The following is a 24,802-nucleotide window of genomic DNA, read 5'->3' as shown; positions in this document are numbered from 1 at the left end:
GAGCTGGAAAATAAGCATGTGTAAAACAAAAAAGTTGGAGTTATCTATTAATATTTAGATGATTAATTAATAAAATAGCTCGTCCGGTGTTTGTTATTCTATCATGCGTGTGGTTGGTATTAAGACTCAACACATATCAGTAAAAAAAATATTGCCTTTGCATTAGGTCCACGTCAAACTATTTATTTAAAAATGGAAATTTCTTTACTTTCCGCAATAAAAGTTCAAAGCAACGTAAAGTCAATCTGCACAATTATAGAGTCTTCGTGAAGTTCCGTGATGACCGATGTTGTTTCTGGCTGTAACTAATATCTTCTGTTGTAGATCTTCAAATTATGGAAGATTCAGTTTAGCCAACAGATTTATTTGCTTTGTAGGTCTTGACCAGGCCATGCTGCATTGTTGAGTACTCCAAGCAAGTTTATTCTTTCGTTCATTTCAGAAGTATGTACGAGTAGTTACCTCCAGCTACTGTGAGCATTCATTTTTATGGTGACATCTCCAGATCCCTGAAATTTACAACAAGCAAGAACATTTATAGCAATATTTATTTATTTTTGGGTTTAAGGTCCAGTTTAATTCATCAATATGGATATCAGATATCAATAATCTCGATGATACATGTCTAAACTCGAAAGAAATTGATCATGGAGTGCACATTTTTCGTGGAAACAGACTGGGCCTCATGGGTACAGTTTCAAAGCAAGTAACCAAGGACTCATTCGATGTTTCTAATCTCCTGGGACTTGTTAGGCCACAAATAGAGCTCTGTTATGTCATGGCATTCACCAAAGCCTGCTGTTATTGACCATAGTTCATAGCTATGGACTCGTGCTATCCCCACGACCTCACACGCCCACTTCGCTCTCTTCCCTAACCACACTCGTCCATCTAATTAAAATGGACTTCAAACGAAAACTTAGAATTTAAAGGTCTGTCAAACGGTCATGATTTCATTCCTCAGTGTGATGAGGAAGATGCAAAGAATATCACGACAACTCCGTCTAATTAATACGAAGAGTATCCTTGAATAGTCTTGGACATCTTAAGCACATCAATTCACTCCCTATGGATTGTAACAATACCCAGAATGCCTCTGCTATTAAATTAACTTAAGGGAAGCAAAGGTCATACATTTCTCAACCTCCTCATAATGAAGCCAGTAACATCTCTATAAAGTATGACGATATAAGAGTTCATATTACACAGCTGCGGAATAATATATTTCGTGCTAGTTAATCGAGGTCATTCATTAGGCTTCAGTGACACCTACGAACTTCGGTATCGAGTTGAAGCGACATTTACTTTTTGCGTTATGTCGCTCGATGTATGTACCAAACCATTCATGTCCCACAAGATGATCATAACTGTGTTACTCCATCAATAGCTGCATACATGTTTGTCGTTTGAGAATGTTGAGAAGCAGCAGGTGTCATTGTGGTCAAAGTTAATATTTGCTTGGAGAGCGGTTGTAGCAGGTACAAGGTTCTCCAACACAGGTGACGCTGCTCATCCATATTCTCAAGAACATCCCAGAAATTGTTCATCGGACGCCAGCAATGGTTGTCACTTCAGCCAAGAAGAGTTTCATCGGTTCCTGTACATGGTATCCATGATCAATCGCCGCCATCTTGAATATCACCTGATGCGATGGACTGTGGAGGTTCCGTTTCTACCCTGTAGATGAGTCTCGTTCTGGTTGTATCCTTACTCGCAGATGCAAAACCTGAAAAAAAAGAAAGTCTGGTTATAAATTGCATATATAGTACTGTATAAAATACTTCCGTTCATGTTGTCTCTGTTTTTATTTTTATTTTTGTTTTTTTTGTATACAACATCGAGGCTTGTGTAAGAGCTAACATTAATCACAAAAATAAATAAAAAACGGACACATAAAACATATAATAAGGGGAGCGGTAGACAAAATGGGGAGAGAGGGGGGAGCACACAAGTACAACATTTGAGAACAGGGACATCTGAAGATCTGTGGGAGGTAGAGGGCTTAGGGGGAGGAGGCACGGGAAGGGGGGGGGGGGTGTGGGAGAGGTATAAAACACATGGACACTGCTAGGACTTCCAGGAAAGAAGTCGGTATTTCAAAAAGTGGATCTGGGGTGAATTAACGGAGGTAGAAAAGGTCAAGGTTTTGGATGGGGGAAGATAAGAGATGGTGGTGAACAGCTGTTTATTGGTTCACGAGTTATCAAACAGAGTGACCACTATATTCGTCATGGGTGTGTGTCTGTCTGTCTGTCCGCAGCATAACTACCCGATGATATCATCCGATCTTGGTGAAACTTGGGTGGGAGGTTGATATCCTGATCTAGTTGTGTCCTGCCTAGAGTGGGCGTATTGCGCCCATTGTGGGCGGAGCCACGCCCGAAAAAGATGTCTTTTTAGGGGGTAATCGAGTTCAAGCTACATCTTCTCCGAGGGAGTTGCTGGAATCTGACAGGGGTTTCGGTATTTGGTTAGGCCAATGTCATGTGTCTAGCCCCACGGAGCTCGATTTTTCATTTTCGCCCCAAGGTCAAGGTCACAAGGTCACGAAATTTAGAAAAGTCGATTTTTGATGGTTTTATTACATTGTTCACTTCCTGATAGGGTGAAATGTCGTACATGATCTTATGTTATCAATATCACATACATCATGAAATACAAGTTTTCCAACAAATTTCAGAATCTTCGACCTTTGAAGGTCACAAAGGTGAAAGTTTCAAAGTTGTCGGAATCGAACCTAATTTTCGGTATTGTGTAGCTAACTAACCTCGTAACTGATTATACATTATTTTCTATCTCATTTCAAGGTCAGTAACCTTCGTTTTGACATTTCCAGGCCAGCACCACACACAATTACGTACAGCTGGCTCTTAAAGGCCTGCGCACGCAGTGTATGGGGCCCTTTGTAAATAGGCATGTACACCGCATGTCGGGGGCCGAAACATGCCACGTGGGCCCCCGACCCCCCAGTCCGGGCCTGTTTCGGTTATAGTCCGTCCTTTTTTTTTTCTTTTTTTTTAATACAACATCGAGGCTCGTAAAAGAGCTAACATTAATCACACAAAAAGTCAAACCGGCACATAAAACACAAAATAAGGGGAGCGGTAGACAATATGGGGAAAGAGGGGGAAGGACACAAACACAACATTTGAGAGGAGCATTGAATTGAAATTGAAACACAACATTGAATACCGCTCGCTCGTGAACCATCGTCGTCTCCTGACTTGTTTGAACTTATTTACGTACTGAATCAAAGTAACGTTTTGCAAATGCTGATGATTTACTTGCTGACCATCACACCAATCAGTTTTGTTTTTCCCTCACATTTTGTCAATGTTAATTCTATTGCATAGCAATGAGCTACTTCACATGGGTCCTTAAATGTGACGTAGAGTTAGCATGAGTAGTAGGATGATCATGCACACTTTAGCATGATCTACATATTACATAGGCAAGAGGAAATTTGAGAAATGGAAGGACAAGGAGAGAATAGGAAATAAAAGGAAGAGTTATAGGGATTAGGAAGGAGGAGCACCGCCATCTTAGTGTGTGTAATATGTAGATTGCCCTTTTCCACCATTCTCCAGATTTCATGTACTTGCAATGCTCGAATAATTTTATCGCCGTTTGCAACGTCAAGGTGAGTTCCTTGTGAAATGTTTCTCGACCTCACTTTAGGATATGTCAGGAAACTGAGCTGGACAGTAAAGCAAGATGATCCGATGCGTTCATATATATGAGGATGGACATTATCCCACTAGAACAGGACAAGATGGTGCTCCATAGAACACCGGTGGTGGCAGTGTGCCTTCGCAATAACACATTGTGAGTCTTGATATAATGATGAATTCCTTCCCATATTTCAACATCACCACCTGGGCATGCCGTTGCAAGATGTCCTCATGGTAGTTGCATTTTCTCGTTCCACACCTCACTGCAATCATCAAATCATGCATCAGCACCATCGATGTTGAAGCACGATTTGCATATCCGTGAAAAAGAGACGTTCCCATTGCTCCGCCAGCTGCTGCGTGTGTGCCGGAGCACATTGCGACATTTTGTGTTCTGAGCCTCAACAGCAGGCTTTCTTGCATGCAGCCAAGAATAGAAATCAGCCGCTGTGTTTATAGCTTGGTAAATAAAACAGCAGCCACGCATTGTGACGTCATTCATGGGTTGCTGGAGTATATCTGTGGCGCCCAGGGATGGCTAATTTGCGGTGCCATGGGCATTCGTGGCACCAATGGTGATGTGACTTTGTTGCAGCTGTGCCGTTGTACTGTACCAAACCAAGATGTTCTGCAACAATGCACATGGACATACCTGCATCCGACGGCACCCCTCATTCTACTATAAGGCCGGCTAAAACCCCTCATCTGCTATTTGGCCGGCTAATAGTCTTCATCTGCTATTTGGCCGGCTTAAAGCCTTTCTCTGCTATTTGGCCGGCTAATATCTTTCATGTGCTATTTGGCCGGCTAATAGCCTCCATGTGCTATTTGGCCACCGAATAGCCTTTATCTGCTATTTGGCCGGATAATAGCCTTCATCTGCTATTTGGCCGGCTAATACCGGAGTACCGGCTAATAGCGGAGTGAAATACCAACTTCTGTCCTAGAAGTCCTTGGTGTCCTTGTGTTTTATACCTCTCCCACCCCCCCCCCCCCCCCTTCCCATGCCTCCTCCCCCCAAGCCCTCTCCCTCCCACACATCTCCCTGCTCTCAAATGTTATGTTTGTAGGCTTCCCCTTCTCTCCCCATCTTGTCTTCCGCTCCCTCTTTTTATATATTTTGTTTGTCTGGTTGATTTGTTTGTGAAATAAATGTTAGCTCTTTCACGAACCTCGATTCAGTATACAAAAAAAAAAAAAAAAAAATAGCCTTCATCTGCTAGTTGGCCGGCTAATAGCCTTCATCTGCTAGTTGGCCGGCTAATAGCCTTCATCTGCTAGTTGGCCGGCTAATAGCCTTCATCTGATATTTGGCCGGATAATAGCCTTCATCTGCTCTTTGGCCGGATAATAGCCTTCATCTGCTATTTGGCCGGCTAATAGCCTATATCTATTATTTGACCGGCCAATTGCCTTCATCTGCTATTTGGCCGGATAATAGCCTTCATCTACTATTTGGCCGGATACTTCGTCTGCTATTTGGCCGGCCAATAGCGTTCACCTGCTGTTTGGCCGGCCAATAGCCTTCATCTGCTATTTGGCCAGCTAATAGCCTTCATCTGCTATTTGGCCGGCTAATAGCCTTCATGTGCTATTTGGCTAGGTAATGGCGGTGCTTGTATGGTGGAGGAAGGGCATTCAAAAGTTCTGCAAATACCCACAATGGTGCAAGACACCGCTGGTTTATATTCTTCAATTTACAAGTGCATGTCCCTGGTGTGTACCCCGGTTTAGAATAGGTACACCGTATCCCTGCGTGTCGTAAGAGGCGACTAAAAGAGTTGGCGTCAGGAAGGGCATCCGGCCATAAAAACATTGCCTCAAAAAGAGAACCATGACAATTACAACGAGATATGGGCAGGGTACAGCCCGAAGTACCCCGTGGGGGACCCCACTCCCTCTCGTCAAAACTCAAGGTAGGGAACCCGATCGAAGCAAGGGTGGAAATCACTCCATTTATGACGACGAAAAGTCTGATGCCCGACGTGGAGATCGGTTTCTGAGGTTTGGGACGTGGATGTAGGGACAATGACAGGGAGATCAGGAGAAGTGGTGGAAGTATTGGTCAGAAGAAGAGTGGACATATGTTGTGTGCAGGAGACAAGATGGAAGGGAAGTGGTGTGAGAATGGTGAAGGGTAGGCAGGGACAGAAATACAAGTTTGTGTGGCATGGGTGCCCAGAAGGCGTGAATGGTGTTGGTGTCCTGTTTTCTGAGGAGTTTCTAGACAGTGTGGTGAGTGTGACGAGAGTGAGTGAAAGGTTGATGATGGTGAAAATGATGATTGGAAAGCTCTTGGTGAACGTAATCTCGGGATATGCTCCGCAGGTTGGTCGGAGCGATGAAGAGAAGGACAAGTTCTGGTGTGCAATAGAGAAGCTGATGGAAAACGTGAAAGATAAGGAAGTTGTTGTGGTAGGAGGAGACCTAAATGGACATGTGGGAAGGAGTATGGACGGTTTTGAGGGAGTTCAGGGGGTTACGGATATGGTGTGAGAAATGGAGAAGGGGAAAGGATTTTGGAGTTTGCTGATGGAGCTGATTTGTTGATTTGTAATACTCACTTCCAGAAAGAGGATAATGAGCTTGTTACATACACGTCAGGTGGGTCGACGACAACCGTTGACTACCTGATGGTGCGTAGGCGAGATAGGGGTCACCTCCGGGACACAAAGGTGATCCCGGGGGAGGAGGCTGTTTCACAGCACCACTTGGTTGTCTGCGACATAAGGTTGAAAGGTGCGAGGAGAGCTCGGCGGGTGAAGTACCAACCGAGAATGAAGGTCTGGAGGTTGAAAGAGGTGACAGTGAGGGAGGCATTAAAAGAGAGGCTGAGTATGGTAGAGGATGATGTGGTTGAGCTAAAAGTGGTTGGATGTCAATGAAAGAAAGTCTGTTGGGAGCCGTTGGTGAGGTATGTGGATGGACAAAAGGACCACCGAGGCACTGGGAAACATGGTGGTGGGATGATGAAGTTGGAAAGAAGATTGACGAGAAGAGGAAGAAGTTCAAGCAGTGGCAGAAGGCGAAGGGTACGGGGGCAGAAAAGGAAGAGCATGAAAGTTATAAGGCAGCCAAGAAGGCTGCAAAGAAAGAGGTAGCAAAGGCACAGGAGGCATGTCGGAAAATGTTCGGAGAACGCTTGGATTTGGAAGAGGGTCAGAGAGCGGTATTCAGGATGGCAAAGCAGATAGCGAAAGAGAGGTGTGATGTGATGGGGGTGAGTTGCTTGAAGGATGAAGTGGGACAAATCGTTGTGGACCCAGATGGAATTAAAGGAAGATGAAAGAGATATATGGAAATACTGTTGAATGCAGAGAATGAATGGGATGGCAACATAGAGAGTAACCCAGTTTTAGGACCGGCAGGGAAGATAACCGAGAAGGAAGTTGAGGAAGCGATTAAAGCAATGAAGAGTAGAAAAGCGGGAGGGCCGACGGGAGTTGTGGAAGATATGTTGACGGCAGCAGGAAATTGGGGTGTGAAGAGAATGACAAGAGATCTGCAATTTGGTGGTGAAAAAGGCCGCATTCCAGTGGATTGGGAACTGAGTACCCTCGTCCCTCTCTACAAGGGGAAAGGTGACCCTCTGGACTGTGGCTCGTATCGAGCGATAAAGTTATTGGAGCATGGAATGAAGGTATTGGAAAGGGTGTTGGAGAGGAGGATAAGGAAGAAAGTGAAGATTGACGAAATGCAGTTTGGATTTATGCCAGGAAGAGGAACGACAGACGTACTTTTTATTGTGAGGCAGTTGCAGGAGAAGTACATGGAGAAGAGGAAGAATTTGTTTCTTGGGTTTGTTGATCTGGAGAAAGCATTCAATAGGGTTCCACGTGAAGTAGTGACATGGGCATTGAGGAAGTTAGGAGTGGAGGAATGGTTGATCAGAGTAGTGATGGCAATGTACAAAAGAGCGCGCACAGCTGTAAGGACGAAGGACGGGAACAGTGGTGAGTTTGAGGTGAAGGTGGGAGTGCATCAGGGGTCGGTACTAAGTCCACTACTATTTGTAGCTGTGATGGAGGTGCTGGCTCGGAACGTAAAGGAGGGTTTACCGTGGGAGTTGTTGTATGCAGATGATCTGGTGTTGATTGCAGAAAGTATGGATGGACTGAAGGAGAAGATGAACAAGTGGAAGGAATGTATGGAGACGAAAGGTCTGAAGGTGAATATCGGAAAAACAAAGGTGATGGCAAGTCGTAAAGCATGTGGTGAGGTGGAAAGAAGTGGGAAGTGGTCATGTGCTATGTGCAGAAAGGGTGTCGGAGTGAACTCAATTCAATGTACAATGTGCGCTGAGTGGGTTCATCAAAAATGTAGTGGTTTGAGAGGGTCATTAACCAGTGTGGCAGCTACATTCAAGTGTAAGGTGTGCACAGAGGGAGCTGCAGATGGAGGAAATGTTGAGTTGGATCTTGGAGACGGCGTGAAGCTGGAAGGTGTGAAAACATTTTGTTACCTAGGAGACATGCTGAATGGAGAAGGTGGATCAGACTCGGCAACGGTTGCGAGAGTAAGATGTGCATGGAAGAAGTTTCGGGAACTGAGTGGCGTGCAGATGAGGAGGAGAGTGCCATTGAAGCTGAAGGGAAGGTGTATGCTGCATGTGTGAGAAGTGTTAGACATGGGTAATGAACGTAGAGCAGCAACGAAGGCTGGAAAGGGTGGAAATGCGAATGGTTCGGTGAATGTGTGGAGTATCGTTGAGAGAGAGGAAGCCAAATGATGAATTGTGAAAGATGATGGGAATAGAGCCTGTGATGGATGCTGTGAAGAGAAACAGTTTGAGATGGTTTGGTTATGTGTTGAGGAAGGATGAAAGTGACTGGTTGAGAAGAGTGATGGAAATGAATGTGGAAGGAAGTAGAGGACGGGGAAGACCGAGAAAGACTTGGCTAAAGATGGTCGAAGAAGAAATGCGGGCCATGGGGTTAACAAGGGGAGATGCAGAAAATAGGGCAAAATGGAGAACATTGTCATGGGGGCCGCAGGGCTAACCCTGCTCTTGCAGGGAAAATGGCCTTTTGAAATGCCTGTTGTTGTTGTTGTTACAAGTGCATGGAATTTTAATAAGAGAATGTGCCAATGTAATTTCTAATTTACACATGCACCTCATTCAACTGCAATGTTGTGGGTATCTCATTCTAAGAACATTGTGAACGTGCCTCAGATATGCATCATTTCCTCTCGACCTTGGATAATTAATTGTTCCATCTCTTGGTGCTGAGTGAGAGATGCCTTGGCCTAGTTGTTTGTTGGTGAGAGTACATTAGTAACTTCAGTTAAATGTGGCTGTGTGCCTGTCTTGCACAAATGTCTCCTTAAGTTAAGCTAGAGAACTAGTTAAGATAAGTACCTGGTTTATAAATTATATTGAAAGCCCCAATTAGTGCCACCTTCTTGGAGGATCTGCCCGCAGGAGGTAGATTGGCCCAAGTCTTTCATGAACAAGCTGGCCAGTTCTTACGTTAGACAAGAGGACATTTTATCATTAGAAATTTGGAAAAATAAAATTAAGAAAATAATTTTAAATTAAATTTAAAACAATTAAATGATTTATAAAATAAAATGTAAGGCAGAAATTTGGAAATCGTCTCAATTTATAAGGCAGAATCAAATCACAAACGACAATGCTTTGTAAAAAGGTTGGTTGCTTCTGACAAACCAGACGTGATCTGCTTAACAGAAACTTTCCTCCTTCATGACTTCTCTGATTCCTTAGTATCTCTCCTGGGTTACTCCCTCCTCCGGTATGATAGACCTGAGCCTCGTCCTGGAGGTGGGATTGCTATCTTTATCAAAAACTCTCTTCCTCACTCGCCCTGCACTGCCCTCTCTCCACCTCACCCCCATGAATACCTATGGCTACGGCTTCCCCTTTGCTCCAACCTTTTGTTCATATGTGTGTTGTACCATCCACCAAACAGTGATGACTCCATCTACATCTCGCTGTCTGATAATATGGACCAACTTCTATCTACTCATCCCAACTCTCTCTTCCTCATATGTGGTGATTTCAATTGTCACCATGCCAGTTGGCTGGGTGTGGGTACCTCTCTCACCAGCCATGGCTCCTCAGCAAAGGACTTCTGCGACTCACTGGGACTGACACAATCTGTCAATTTCCCGACCCGGATCTCAGTCAACAGAGCATCTTCTCTTCTGGACTTGGTTATGACTAACTTCCCTGAAAATGTATGCTGCTCTTCTTCTGCTCCAATCGGCTCATCTGATCATGTGCTTGTTAAAGTGGACATCTCTCTGACCATTCTCAGAGAGCCTCCTCAGTGTCGACGAGTCTGGCATTTCACTCAGGCCAACTGGCACGAGTGGCACGGTCTTCAAGCAGCCATCAATCATCTGGACTGGTCTCCCATCTCTACCGCCACTGACATCAACTCATCCTGGGAATTCTTCCAAATTAAATTGCTCTCTCTCATGCACAGATTTATCCCATCTCATCTTCAGTTGTCATACCCTTCCTCCCATCCATGGTACACGGAATCTTGTGGTGAGGCTGTTGCCCAGAAACAACTTGCCTTCGTCTCCTGGAAAGCAAGTCTCATTTCCTTTCACAAAGCCCGAAACAAGTGTGTGTCCACCCTCAGGAGAGCCAGGAAACAATATCTCTCCGTTATCAAGACCAAACTCTCGTATCTGTCTCCCTCTTCCAAATCCTGGTGGCGTCTGGTCAAATCTGTTTCTGGTGTTTGTTCCCCCTCCATTCACTCCCTTACCTCAAACGGCTACACAGCTGACTCTGCACGTGAAAAAGCTGAATGCCTCAACTCTGTTTGCCTCTAAATCTTGTGTCCCAAACCCATCCCTCTCTGTACCCACCGTACCCAGTCATACCCAGCTGCTCCTGGACTCTGTGTCCTTTCCTCCTGACAAGGTGGAAAAGTTTCTGTCAACCCTCGACTCTGATTCTGCAACTGGACCTGACGGCATCAGCCCACGGGTCCTAAAATCCTGTTCTTCCGCTCTTTCACTCCCTCTCTCTGTTCTCTTCACCCTCTCTTTTGCTCAAGAGAATCTGTCATCTGCTTGGAAATCAGCCGACATCACCGTTTTACACAAAAAGGTGCAAAAACAGATCCTAGCAAGTACAGACCAATCAGCCTTCTCCCAATTATCAGCAAAGTCATAGAATCCACCATTGCTTCGGATATGAATTCTTTCCTCTTCTCCAATGGCTTGATCTCTGATCATCAATTTGGTTTCAGACCAGGTCACTCTACTCTGGACATGCTGCTTCTGCTGTCTCAACAATGGATGGAGGTCCTCAATGCCAAACAGGAAATTAAAGCCGTCTCCCTTGACATATCACATGCCTTCGATAGGGTCTGGCACCCCGCTCTTCTCACCAAACTCTCCTCCTTTGGTATCCATGGAAATCTCCATACATGGCTGGCGGACTTCCTCTCTAGTCGTAGTAAACGTGTGGCCCTGAATGGGTTTCTCTCATCTCCTCTTCCTGTTCAGGCTGGAGTTCCCCAAGGCAGTGTTCTGGGCCCTGTGCTTTTTCTGGTCTTCATCAATGATCTATCTGACTCTCTTGAAAATCCTCTCTATCTCTTTGCTGATGACTCCACTCTCTGCCGCTGCATTCCTCATCCCTCAGATCGGCAGTCTGCGGACTCCTCACTCTCTGCAGACCTGGACAAAATCACAGACTGGGCAAACAAGTGGAACATGTCTTTCAATCCTGACAAATCTCACACTCTTACGATGTCTCTCCGAAAAGACCGACTGGACAACTCTCCCATCCACTTTCTGAATAATCCTCTCCAAGAAGTTCTGTCACTCAAGCTTTTGGGTCTCCCTATCTGCCATGATCTTTCCTGGGAAAACCACATTTCAAATCTGGCCTCCAAAGCCAGTCGCCGACTGGGCATCCTCCGGCGTGCGAAGTCCTTCCTTGGCACACCTGAGCTCCTCACCACATACAAGGCTTTCATCCACAGCTCAATGGAACACTGCTCTCCCCTCTGGGCTGGTGCTCCTGCCTCACACCTAGCTCGTCTTCACGCTGTTGAAACCAAAGCGTTCAGAATCATTGGAATCTCCCGCGATGAAGCTATCTCCGAGGGCCTTTCACTTTCTCACCGCAGGCAGGTTGGTGGTCTTTCCGTCTTCTACCGACTCCTCTCCGGCCTTGCTCCCCCAGCTCTCTCTGGGCTCTGTCCCCCAAATATTCCTACAGATCGCACAATATCTGCCTGCAGCCCTCTTATGGTTAAACTGCCAAAATCAAGACTCTCTGCTCACCTTCACTCCTTCATTCCTCCTTTCTCCCGCCTCTGGAACAAACTCCCTCACTCTCTTCAATCCCACTCCTCCCTCCAGGTCTTTAAAACAGCTGTTCACCACCATCTCTTATCTTCCCCCATCCAAAACCTTGATCTTTTCTACCTCCGCTAATTTCACCCCAAATCCACTTTTTTGAAATATCAACTTCTTTCCTGGAAGTCCTTGGTGTCCATGTGTTTTATTCTTCTCCCCCCCCCCCCCCCCTTCCCACGCCTCCTCCCCCCAAGCCCTCTCCCTCCCACACATCTCCCGATATCCCTGCTCTCAAATGTTGTGTTTGTGTGCTTCCCCTTCTCTCCCCATCTTGTCTACCACTCCCCTTTTAAATACTTTTTTTGTCTGTTTGATTTGTTTGTGTGATAAATGTTAGCTCTTTCGCGAGCCTCGAATCTGTATACAAAAAAAAAAAAAAAAAACCCCTCAAGGTTAGCCACGCTTGTTTCTGATATGGAGGTGCATATGTAGCACACACACTACCTTTGAGTTGTCTCGTCTGGGTTCGATTATTTATCGGCCTGACTGTATAAACTGTTGGATTGATACTTCACAGGCAAGGTGTTTCATTACTGAGTGTGCCGTCCATCTGATGGACTTTAAGCCGGGTGTCCCATGACCGAGCGTTAGTTGGTGGATGTTAAAGATCCCACTGCGTCTTTTGACAAAGAGGAGGCGAGTTATCACCTACCGGGGGCACTATATCAGCAGTACAACCACAGCTTTCAGAAATTAGTGCAAACGTGCAGGCCGAAGGTGTCATAATAGACTCCCGGTCCAATATGCATTCGCCAACGAAGAAACCTTGTTTATATCTTATATTTTGGGGGGATTTCGGAGGGGCGCCATCTTTGATTTCTCACTGATCCCAGAAATCATTATTTATATAATACATCTAATGTGTTGGTCTATTTGTTCAACGTTAATTGAATACATATAATGATGTCGTATCAGATTTTTTTTTTTTTTAAGTGTAATATTATCAAAATAATGAAAACCCATATAAACCAGTTAATGCTATAATTGCTTCTCATTGTTAAGGCCCATCTATTTATCACATAAACAAGAGGTGGAGCTAAATTGAAGAAATTAAAATTGAAAGAGGAGGTTGATAGGTATGGGGATGTGAGAGGAATAGGGATACGAAGAACAAGAGTAAGAGGGGTATAAATGGCATGTACTGAGAGTAAGAGGCAATTTTAAATGGGGGCGAGAGGGGTGGGGGGAAGGGGCTGGATTAAAAAACATAAAAAATAAAAACATAAAAAAACAACATAAAAACATATAAAAACAAGAAAAAGGGCAATCAGAGATTGCAAACCCTCGCCAGGATGTATTTTCGGTGGTTTTTAAGGCTTTTGTGTTAAAACAAATTTGGCGACCGAACCACGTGACCGATGACGTCATCATTATTTGTTTTCTAAACTAATTTATTCCTAGATTATGCTCCAGAAATTTCATCTTGATCGGATGAAGTCTTGTACTTGTCAAATTATGACGTCATAATGGAGGCACCTATGACATCATCATTAACATGTTTTATTCCGCATGGAGAGTTTTTTACAATGAGACATGTCTAAATTTTTTCTATTCAGCGCTTTCCGAGATATAGAGCTGCAAAGTTTTTCGATTTTTCCAAGATGGCGGCCGAACCACGTGACCTATGGCGTCATAATTATCATTAAAATATTCTACAGGTGGAGTTGCACCTATGGTGAAAATTTACTGTCAATCGGACCAACGGTTGCAGAGAAAATCATATTTATTCTGTGCAGACAAACAAACAGACAAACAAACGGACTCAAATGCGGAAACAAATTTGCCTTGGGCCAATCTACCTCCTGCGGGCAGACCCTCCAAGAAGGTGGCACAAATTGGAGCTTTCAATATAATTTATAAACCAGGTACTTATCTTAACTAGTTCTCTAGCTTAACTTAAGGAGACATTTGTGCAAGCCAGGCACACAGCCACTTTTAACTGAAGTTATTAATGTACTCTCACCAACAAACAACTAGGCCATGGATGGCATCTCTCACTCAGCACCAAGATATGGAATAATTAATTATACAAGGTCGAGAGGATATGATGTGTATCTAAGGCACGTTCACAATGTTCTTAGAATGAGATGCTCACAACATTGCAGTTGAATGAGGTGTATGTGTAAATTAGAAATTACATTGGCAAATTTGTTTCCGTTTTCGTGTTTAACATGAACGTGTATACACATGTTGTGGATGTGTAACAGGTGGGTGTGTAACATGAACATGTTTCTCTCCTCTGGCGAGGGTAATAAAATAAGCTAGAACAATGCGACTGTCACTTTTTTCCCCTAGCATTGTCCCACAATGGGTAGGGGATACCATCACTCTGCATATGTATTATGTATGGGTAGGGTATCACGTTTGTGAAGTTTCGTGTTGATCGGATAAGGTTCATTTTTCTATCCAAGATGGCTGCCAAACCACGTGACCTACGACATCATTTTCAAACTACTGTATATGCAACAGTGCTGTTAGATGATATTTGTAAAATTTCGCATTGAGAGGGTGAGCGGTTTCAGAGATATAATTATTTAATATTTCCCTTCAATCCAATATGGCTGCCAAACCATGTGACCTATGATGTCATCAATTTAATATTTCAATACAAATGGATCAGAGATCATGTGCATGCAATTTCAGCTTTTTACGATAAGGAATTCGATTAAAACATTTTTGGCTGGTCTACCACTTCACCTATGATGTCATCATTACTAGTACCCGACTGCAAAGCCGCAATGAGCCGGCGAAGCCAAAGCCTCTTGCCACTATTTTACCCATCACTATTGACTATGGCATCAGTAGGTTAGGTAGTTGGTAGTAGGTAGGTGTAGTAGGTACCGTACCTGGTAAGACTTGGTAAAAGAGAAGAGCAGACAGTCCTCCCCAATACCTACATACAATAAATGTCACAAGAAGCTTAAGGAAGTAACTATACGATGTGCTAGCTTAGGGCCTATTTTAAGAAATTTTAACTGGGCATAACATACGTTTTCACAGTATGTGTGTAGTCTTCTAACTTCAGTCGCTGTCAGGACTGGTTCTCTCCGGGCACTGCGGCTTCCTCCACCAGAAGAAGTTAGCTTGCAGTGAGGTCAGTGCCGACAGATCAGACGATAGCGCCGTTTCAACGGCAATGTGTGACTGTCGTTAATCAAACCGTGCCGATGGCGCTGATTGGCTGACCTAAGCTGATCGCTGATTGGTCAGCTCACAAAGTTTCGCAAATTCAGACCTAAAATGACACCATTTGCATTCTGGATGAGATTAAAATTGATAAAATTTACTTCTTGATTAATTCGGTTAATTCCGTCTCAACTTGGGCTATTTCCGGCCGTGAAAAAGTATCCCCTACGGCCACGAGATTTCTAAAAAATAATTCTTCGTCAATTTTAGAATATTTGACGCCATTTTCACCCTCCGAAACGCGTAATAAGCTTTTTTGAAATATTTTTTCAAATGCTCGAATCTCATTGGTTCCAGTGTTTGGTGACGATTTTCGTTGAAGATAACGAGGTTGGTCTTAAAGTATTTTAATTACAAATTAGAGGTGCATAGGATTGTGAATCAAACAAAGACGGGTGAAACAAACTCCTATTGAACTTTTTCGCAATTTTTTTATGCATTCAAATTCTAGAATCTCATTGGTTGTGGTGTTTGGTGACGATTTTCGTTGAAGATAACGAGGTTGGTCTCACAGTATTTTAATTACAAATTAGAGGTGCATAGGATTGTGAATCAAACAAAGACGGGTGAAACAAACTCCTATTGAACTTTTTCGCAATTTTTTTATGCATACTTCCGCATCCGGAAGATGGCGGCCTCCATTGAGTGATTTGGTTTTTGAAATATTTTTTCAAATGCTCGAATCTCATTGGTTCTGGTGTTTGGTGACGATTTTTGTTGAAGATAACCAGGCCCGTGCGGGCCGAGGTTGGTCTTAAAGTATTTTAATTACAAATTAGAGGTGCGTAGGATTGTGAATCAAACAAAGACGGGTGAAACAAACTCCTATTGAACTTTTTTCAATTTGTTATGCATACTTCCGCATTCGCAAGATGGCGGCCTCCATTGAGCGATTTGGTGCGTCAAAGATTCGAAATTCTCAAGCCAAGGGATCCAGCATAACCTGTTTTTTTCAACATAATACGTACGCGTTCATTGACAACACCGGCTTCGCCGGATATTATGCTTTTGTTCCCTATTGGGAGTACTTGACAATGTGCCAATCCAAGATGGCTGCCATTCCACGTGAACTATGACGTCACAATTATCATCAAAACATTCTGCATGGGTGTCACTCCTACCCTGAAAGTTTCGTCTCAATCGGACATATGGTTGCTGAGAACGGTCGGACGGATGGACAACTGAGGTTTAGCCCATACATACGGACGGGACGGACGGATGGACAACTCGAAAACATAATGCCTCCAGCGACTTTGTCGGCGTAGGCATAAAAATATTACAAACCATCCTTCCATTTTAACATGAACATGTGTATGGTGGATGTGTAACATCAGTTTTCTTATTTCAACTTTCAGCAGAAATGTTTGACCGTGTGTGGTCGTTTGAAAGAACTTACACTTTTGCGAAGTACGAGGCGTCATGCAAACAGCAAATGAAATGGTCTTTTAAATCAAGGTGTTGGCTTTTTGGGGAAGGGCATGGTGTAAGCACGTTGTCGTTGTAGTCACAACACACAATGGCACAGTCGGTGTGAAAACAAATTCATACGGATACGCAAGATGGTTCCTTATACTTTGAGCTTAAGACATAATACAGGACGTGACGTTTTGATCACATTTGCCATTACATGTTTCGTTTATTGTCCTCTCGCCAAGTCAGCTATTTGTTGGGCAATGTTTATATATTCTGGTTCTGATGTACCATAGTCTGTTGCAGAGTCAGTGCTGCCAAAGCAGTTTCTTGGCAATGGTTACACTGGGTGGTTTGCCATTGCCTTCCCAGCAGTAGTTAGGGAGGAATTTTGGAATTTGTCCATGATGCCGTCCATCAACTAACGTTCATCATCTAATTCCTGGGAGCAGACGGGACGCCCAGTTTAACGTCCATCCGAGGGACGGCACACGCACACACACACACACACACACACACACACACACACACAGTTTTTTTTTTTTTTTTTACAGCGTAGTCCGTAGGGCAATGCTGTCTGGAACAGCGTTTGTTTGTCTGTCTGTCCAGTGTATGTATGTATTTATGTATGTATGTATGTATGTCCCTTCCGCCAGCATTTTGCGGGTTTATGTCCTTTAAAATTCGTTTTCTCGGCATCCGTCGGTTCGATTGACATGAAATTTTTACCAGAGCGCCTCCTCCTGTAAAAAATTTATTGATAATTATGACGTCATATATGACGCGGTACGGGTGCAGTCTTGGAAAAACCGAAACACTTTGCACCTATATATCTTCGAAACCGCTCCATGGAAAAAATTGAAAGGTGGTTCATTGTGAAGTACTCGCCACGGGGAATAACATATGTTAATGATATCGTCATAGGTGCCTTCATTATGACGTCATAAATCGACAAGTAGAACGCTTGATCCGATCATTATGAAATTTATTGAGCGTGATTTAGGGATAAATTGGTCATGGGAAAAAATAATTTGATGACGTTATTGGTCACGTGGTTCGGTAGGCATATTTTTACGCACGTAAGACAATGCTGTCTGGAACAGCGTTTGTCTGTCAGTCCGGCGTACGTATGTATTTCCCTCACAAACGTCCACCAATCAGAGCTGATGATCTACTCACATGACAAGGGGACAACAGATCCAAGCCCGGCTCCGCTGTCGTTAGACCATCGGTCGTGTTGTTGTTTTTTGTACAAATTCACACGAGATTTCTATACGATTTCACATTTTCCCGCAACATGGCATTATGTATTGTAACGTATGTGTATGGGGTATGGTATTTTGCTGCGGTGGAATGATCTTCCTTATTCTGTAAAGAAACGGCCACACTGGCGCGGAATATCGAGAAATCCCGAGTGGTATCAGTGCACCATACCTTGCGGTCTCATGCCGAGGGCTTCCTGGGAGTCCATGAAAATGCGCAATGCTTATTGCGCAGGCAAGCTTAGTCGATGACGACTTGCTCGTTGGAGCATCGCTGACTTTGCACCTGTCCCATGGTGTTTCCTCTTTATGGTCGTCCACATATATGCACCTTTTAAGCACTCGGATGCCGTACGCAAACTCAAACTCCATCGGCTCATCATTTCAAATTTAATGTCGCTACGTGGAGCAAACACAATTTCATCACCTGACTTTTATTGAAGAAATAGACCACTGCTTTCCCTCACCAATCGAGCAACAGACAGCTGTCATTGGAGGTGTGAATCCGTCAAATCGAGAAAACTGAATAAGACATGTTTTCCGTGAGGCTATAGCATGACGACGGCAGCTCGTGTCAAACATTTATTTGAACCTTTCTAGATATGCATTTTGATCCAAGAACGACGAAAAAGAAAAGCCCTGAAAATATGACGTCACGTCATCAACGAACACGAGACACCTTACAAGAATTGCCATTGGAAATATGAGAGGTTGGTTAATTTGAAGATCGTTCCACCATCGCAGAGTCAAAATGAGAATCGATTATCATGTCGAATGAGAACATTCCGAGCTCTGCAGCAAAGTATCACCGTGACCAAGCATGGCAATATAAATAGACGTTTGTCGCCAGTTTGACCCACAACATACGATATACACGTTGGCGTCATAATGGCGTTTGATGGCAGAAATAAAACAATGGGATGAATTTTTTTTGAGCTATACGTACCTCGTTTGATATACCACATATCGTCTTGTGGTTAGACAAAGCATATCTTACTATATTCCTCGTGAAATCTGACGTCAAAATACTGCAACGTCAGGAGGATTGTGTGACGAACTGCAGGAATTAAATATTCCAAAACCGTTAACTTCATTACCACTCGCACCTGCTTAACTTAACTCCGGAAGACATTTATTAAGCAGGTAAATTTACAGAACATCAACGCACACTCTTCCGTATATATTCGATCTTTAAAACATTTCAACGGATGCATATTGCGCCCCTCATCACGCCCAATGTTCACTGTTTATCTGTGGAAGACACACTCCTGTGCTTACAGTGACGAGTATAACGTATAGGCCTACGATTTCAAACTTTCGAACCTGTAATAATCCCATTCTATTTTGCATACTTGCTACATCACAAAGGACTTATTGAACCGTATTGTTACGCGGTTCGTTTGATTCATCAAAACTATTTCGCTCAAAGTACTGAACCGTTGTAATACAGCGTTTCGAAACATTCCGAAATAAGGGGGATATTTTAAATGTATTTCTCAATGTTACCGAAGTTATCAAATTGCATATCTTGAAATCTCGATGTCACCTAAACGTTGTTGCATTGAATATTATAAACCATATATATATTCTGATTCAAAGCACCAGGTACAGACAATACTAAAATTATATATATATAATTTTATATAATTTTTCAGAGGCTGATATATATATATACAGTCACGTGAAAAAGTAAATACACCCCATGTAAAGTTTTGACTTTTTCAACATATTTCAACATACAGCTATTTGATCTTCATTTCAACAATATTGATAGATAAAGGTGATATAATATATCAAATATCATGAAACATTTACATTTTGTAGTCCATTGTATAATTTAGCCTGGTGTTGGCTTAGCGGTTAGTGTGCCGGCTTGGGATCCTAGGATCCTGGGTTCGAATCCCGGTCGATCGCTGAATTAACACCAGGGGGGTTGAATCAGCCTGTCATCCTTCCGAGGTCGGAAAATTGAGTACCAGCTTGCTGGGATGAATGATCCCGGTATGTACCCCAGTTTAGAATAGGTGCACCGTATCCCTGCGCATCGTAAGAGGCGACTAAGGGTTGGCGTCAGGAAGGGCATCCGGCCATAAAAACATTGACTCAAACAGGGAACCATGATTGTCATGGGGCCCGCAAGGCCAACCCCCGCTCTAGAGGGGAAAATGGCCTTAAAACGATCATTCATTCATTTCATTCAGTCCATTGTATAATTTAAATACACATAAATGGAAATTTCGCATGTGGAAAAAGTAAGTACACCCCTACATTTATCACTACTTCAAATACCTAAAATTAGAATCAAGTGCACCAGCTCAGGTGCAAATGATTTGAACATCGTTAGAGAGGATCTTGGAGGAACCTGTCGCCTTTAAACCTCAGACATTTAGTTTGGTTTGCTCTTTGTTGTTGAAGTGTGCAGCGTCACAATGCCGAGATCAAAAGAGCTCTCTGAGGCCTTCAGAAGAAGGTTATAGATGCCTACGAGTCTGGGAAGGGATTTAAAAAGATCTCCAAACAACTTGAAATCAATCATTCGACTGTCTGGAAGATCATCTACAAGTGGAGAATATTCCAAACAACTGCCAACTTGTTCAGGCCAGGCCGCCCCAGCATGTTCAGCCCGAGAGCAGACCGCAAGATGCTGAAAGAAGTCTCTAAGAACCCCAGAATGTCATCACGGGACCGACAGGTAGCTCTTGCCACTGTTGATGTCAAAGTGCACGAGTCTACCATTAGAAAGAGGCTGCACAAATTTGATCTACATGGGAGGTATGCCAGGAGGAAACATTTGCTGTCCAGAAAGAACATCAGGGCAAGAGTATAGTTTGCCAATGAACACCTAGGCAAAGACCAGCACTTCTGGAACAATGTGCTCTGGACAGATGAATCAAAGGTAGAGCTATTTGGCCACAGTACCAGAAGACATGTTTAGCGAAAACCAAAGACAGCATTTGACCACAAGAACCTGATACCAACTGTAAAGCATGGTGGTGGAAATATTATGGTTTGGGGCAGCTTTGCTGCATCAGGGCCTGGGCAGCTCACCATCATAGAATCCACTATGAATTCTTCATTGTACCAGAGGGTGCTTGAGCATAAAGTGAGGCCATCTGTCGGAAAGTTGAAGCTCAACCGAAGGTGGACCTTGCAACATGACAATGACCCTAAACCTACCAGTAAATCCACCAAGGAATGGCTGAAAAGAAAGAAATGGAGGGTACTGGAATGGCCAAGTCAAAGCCCGGATCTAAATCCCATCGAGATGATGTGGGGGGATTTGAAACGAGCTATGCATGCAAGAAACCCCTCAATCATCGCACAGCTGAAAGAATTCTGCATGGAGGAGTGGGCAAAAATTTCTCCCCGTCGATGTCAGAGACTGGTAGACATTTATAAGAAACGCCTACTTGAGGTTGTTTCTGCCAAAGGGGGCAATACCACCTATTAGAGCCAAGGGTGTACTCACTTTTTCCACATGCGAAATTTGCATTTATGTTTATTTAAATTATACAATGGACTACAAAATGTAAATGTTTCATGATATTTGTTATATTATATCACCTTTATCTATCAATATTGTTGAAATGAAGATCAAATAGCTATAAAAAAGTTGAAAAAGTCAAAACTTTACATGGGGTGGACTTACTTTTTCACGTGACTACGTATATGGATGGAGTCCACTATATATATATATATATATATATATATATGTATGTATATACATACATATATACATACATACATACATACATACACATACATAGTGCCTTCAGAAAGTATTCACACCCCTTGACTTTTTCACATTTTGATATTACAGCCTGAATTGAAAATGGATTACATTGACTTTTTTGTCACTAATCCACACATACTACACATGAACATAGAGCAGCAACGAAGGCTGGAAAGGGTGGAAATGTGAATGGTTCGGTGGATGTGCGGAGTATCATTGAGAGAGAGGAAGACAAATGATGAATTGCAAAAGATGATGGGAATAGAGCCTGTGATGGATGCTGTGAAGAGAAACAGTTTGAGATGGTTTGGTCATGTGTTGAGGAAGGATGAAAGTGACTGGTTGAGAAGAGTGATGGAAATGAATGTGGAAGGAAGTAGAGGACAGGGAAGACGGAGAAAGACTTGGCTAAAGATGGTCGAAGAAGAAATGCGGGCAAGGGGGTTAACAAGGGGAGATGCAGAAAATAGGGCAAAATGGAGAAGATTGTCATGGGGACCGCAAGGCTAACCCACGCTCTAGCAGGGAAAATGGCCTTAAAATGCCTGTTGTTGTTGTTGTTGTTGTCTACACATAATACCCCATAATGTCAAAGTGGAATTCTTTTTCGACATTTTTACAATTTCATTGAAAATGAAAAGGTGAAACGTCTTGAGTCAAGAAATATTCAACCCCTTTGCTCTGACGCTCCAAACTGAGTTCAGGTGCATCCAACTTGAATGGAGTCCACCTGTGGCCAATTCAAATGATTTGAAATGATTTAGAAAGCAACACACATTTCTATATAAGGCATAGTTGACAGTGCATGTATACAGTCCAACGAAGTCCAAGGAACTGTCCATAGAACTCCAAGATAGAATTGTCAGGGGGCATAGATCTGGGGAATGGTGTCAAACTATTTCTAGAGTGTTGAAAGTTCCCAAAATCACAGTGAACTCCATCAATAGGAAATTAAAAGAATATGGAACTACCCAGATTCTTCATTGGGCTGGCCGGCCGACCAAACTGAGCAACGGGACAAGAAGGACCTTTGTCAGGGAGCTGACCAAGAACACAATGACCATTCTGACAGAACTACAGAATTCCTTGGCTGAGATGGGAGAACCTGCCAGAAGGACAAAAGTCTCTGCAGCACTTCAAAAATCTCAGCTTTATAGGAGAATGGGCAGACGGAAGCCACCCCTGAGAAAAAGGCACACGACAGCATGCCTGGAGATTGCAAAAAGGCAATTGAAAGACTGAGAACATGATGCTAAAGTGTCTATGGTCTGATGATAACAAATTTCACTCTTTGGCCTGAATGAAAAGCGCTCCATCTGGCGGAAACCAAGCACAGCTCATCACCCATCCAACACCATCACTACCATGTAGCATGGTGGTGGCAACATCATCACTACCATGTAGCATGGTGGTGGCAACATCATGCTGTGGGGACGCTTTTCAGCAGTAGGGACTGGAAGACTTGTAAGGATAGAGGGAACAATGAAAGGACCAAATACATGCAAATCGTTAAGCAGAACCCGCTTCAAAGGGCAAAGACCTTAGACTGGGTAAAGATTTACGTTCCAACAGGACTACGACCCCAAGCATACAGCCAAAGCAACACTGGAATGGCTTCAGAACAAGAATGTGAAATTCCTCTAGTGGCCCAGCCAAAGCTCAGCTCAGACTTCAATCCCATTGAAAATCTGTGGAAAGACTTGAAGATTGATGTTCATTGACACTCCCCATCCAACTTGACAGAGCTTGAGCAAATCTGCAAGGACGAATGGATGAAACTCCACAAATCCAGATGTGCAAAGCTGATACTGACATACCCAAGAAGACTCGAAGCTGTAATTGCTGACAAAGGTGCTTCTATGAAGTAATGACTCAGGGGGCTGAATACTTATGTAAATTAGATATTTCTGTATATCATTTTTAATTATTTTCTAAAAAAAAAAAAAAAAATATGTGAAAAAGTATATATGTATAAAAAATCCACTTTGACATTATGGAGTATTATGTGTAGATCAATGACAAAAAAAAAAATCTAAATTTTATCCATTTTTAATTCAGGCTGTAACACAATAAAATGTGAAATAAGTCAGTGGTGTGAATGCTTTCTGAAGGCACTGTACACACACACACACACACACACACACACACACACACACACACACACACACACACACACACACACACACACACACACACACACACACACACACACATACACACACACACATATATATATATATATATATATATATATATATATATATATATATATTTAAATATATATACATATACATGCTTTGAAAGGGAAGCATTGCTTGCACAAACATCGACAATAAAGTATTGTGTAATAAAGCAGCATATCAAACATTAGGGTATTGCAATAGGATCGAAGTATGAAGATAAAATCTGGAGAAGCAAAATAATGCGACAATATGCAGCACGTGCATTGACAGTTTGTTTTTGCCCTTCTAGGGATGAGGAAAAAAGAAATAAAAATACAATGTCATCCATTACTAATAGACGACGAGGATTCAAGCAAACACTCGTCTGGCAACCGCTTCATGGGTGTCTGTGCCATCAGGCGTCTCCTGCACCAATATGCAAACACCTTGTCTGCCTGCTGCACGACACAGCCTCCATATCCAATGCCCCGTAGACTACATCATCGTAAATAACGTGCAATGCGTCACTATACACGATCAGAGAGCACCATGGGGTATATAGCCATGAGGAGGAGAAATAGTACGAAGACGAAAGGGGAGGAAGATGTTTTGGAAAGGGGGCGCTGAGCTTGAAAATAAGATGTACAGGAAAGAATGTGGTCTTCCAATATCTGAATGTATGTATCTGTACAAGTCCAAATAATATCCAAAGAATGTATCTGATAAACCGGAAAAGGTGAGGTGGTGTTGCTGTGTCTGCAACCACTCTGTCATTCAGATTGAGATGCGAGCGCTTGCGGGGCCTCCGTTTATCAGCTGCACCAAATACGAGGTGTTTTGAGGAGGTTGCACGTGGTGCGCGGGTATCCATGATGTGATGGTCCAACGCAAATGGCGTAACAAGCTCTAACGCCTTCCCCTTCCTGGACCACAAAGCGCGTCTAATTTCATCACTCGCTCAGTGTGGCGGCCCCCTTTGCACGGTGCAGTGGGTGCAGCATCGAGTCACTGCTCTCACGGCCCATAGCC

The 24,802-nt window shown here is 43.3% G+C and overlaps 1 protein-coding gene across 1 annotated transcript in view; it reads right to left on the bottom strand.

The window, feature by feature from the left end:
* Nucleotides 1–153: 153 nt before the first annotated feature.
* Nucleotides 154–24,802, bottom strand: part of LOC144892706 (uncharacterized) — a 137,208-nt gene continuing 112,559 nt past the window's right edge. Inside the window, exon 4 of the mRNA XM_078781014.1 lies at nt 154–1,726. The gene's annotated coding sequence lies outside the window, so the exon portion shown is untranslated. The remainder of the gene's footprint in view (nt 1,727–24,802) is intronic.

Source organism: Myxine glutinosa, chromosome 6 (genome assembly GCF_964187855.1).
Source record: "Myxine glutinosa chromosome 6, kmMyxGlut1.1, whole genome shotgun sequence".
Lineage (NCBI taxonomy): Eukaryota > Metazoa > Chordata > Myxini > Myxiniformes > Myxinidae > Myxine > Myxine glutinosa.
This window is presented reverse-complemented; position numbering and strand designations above follow the sequence as displayed.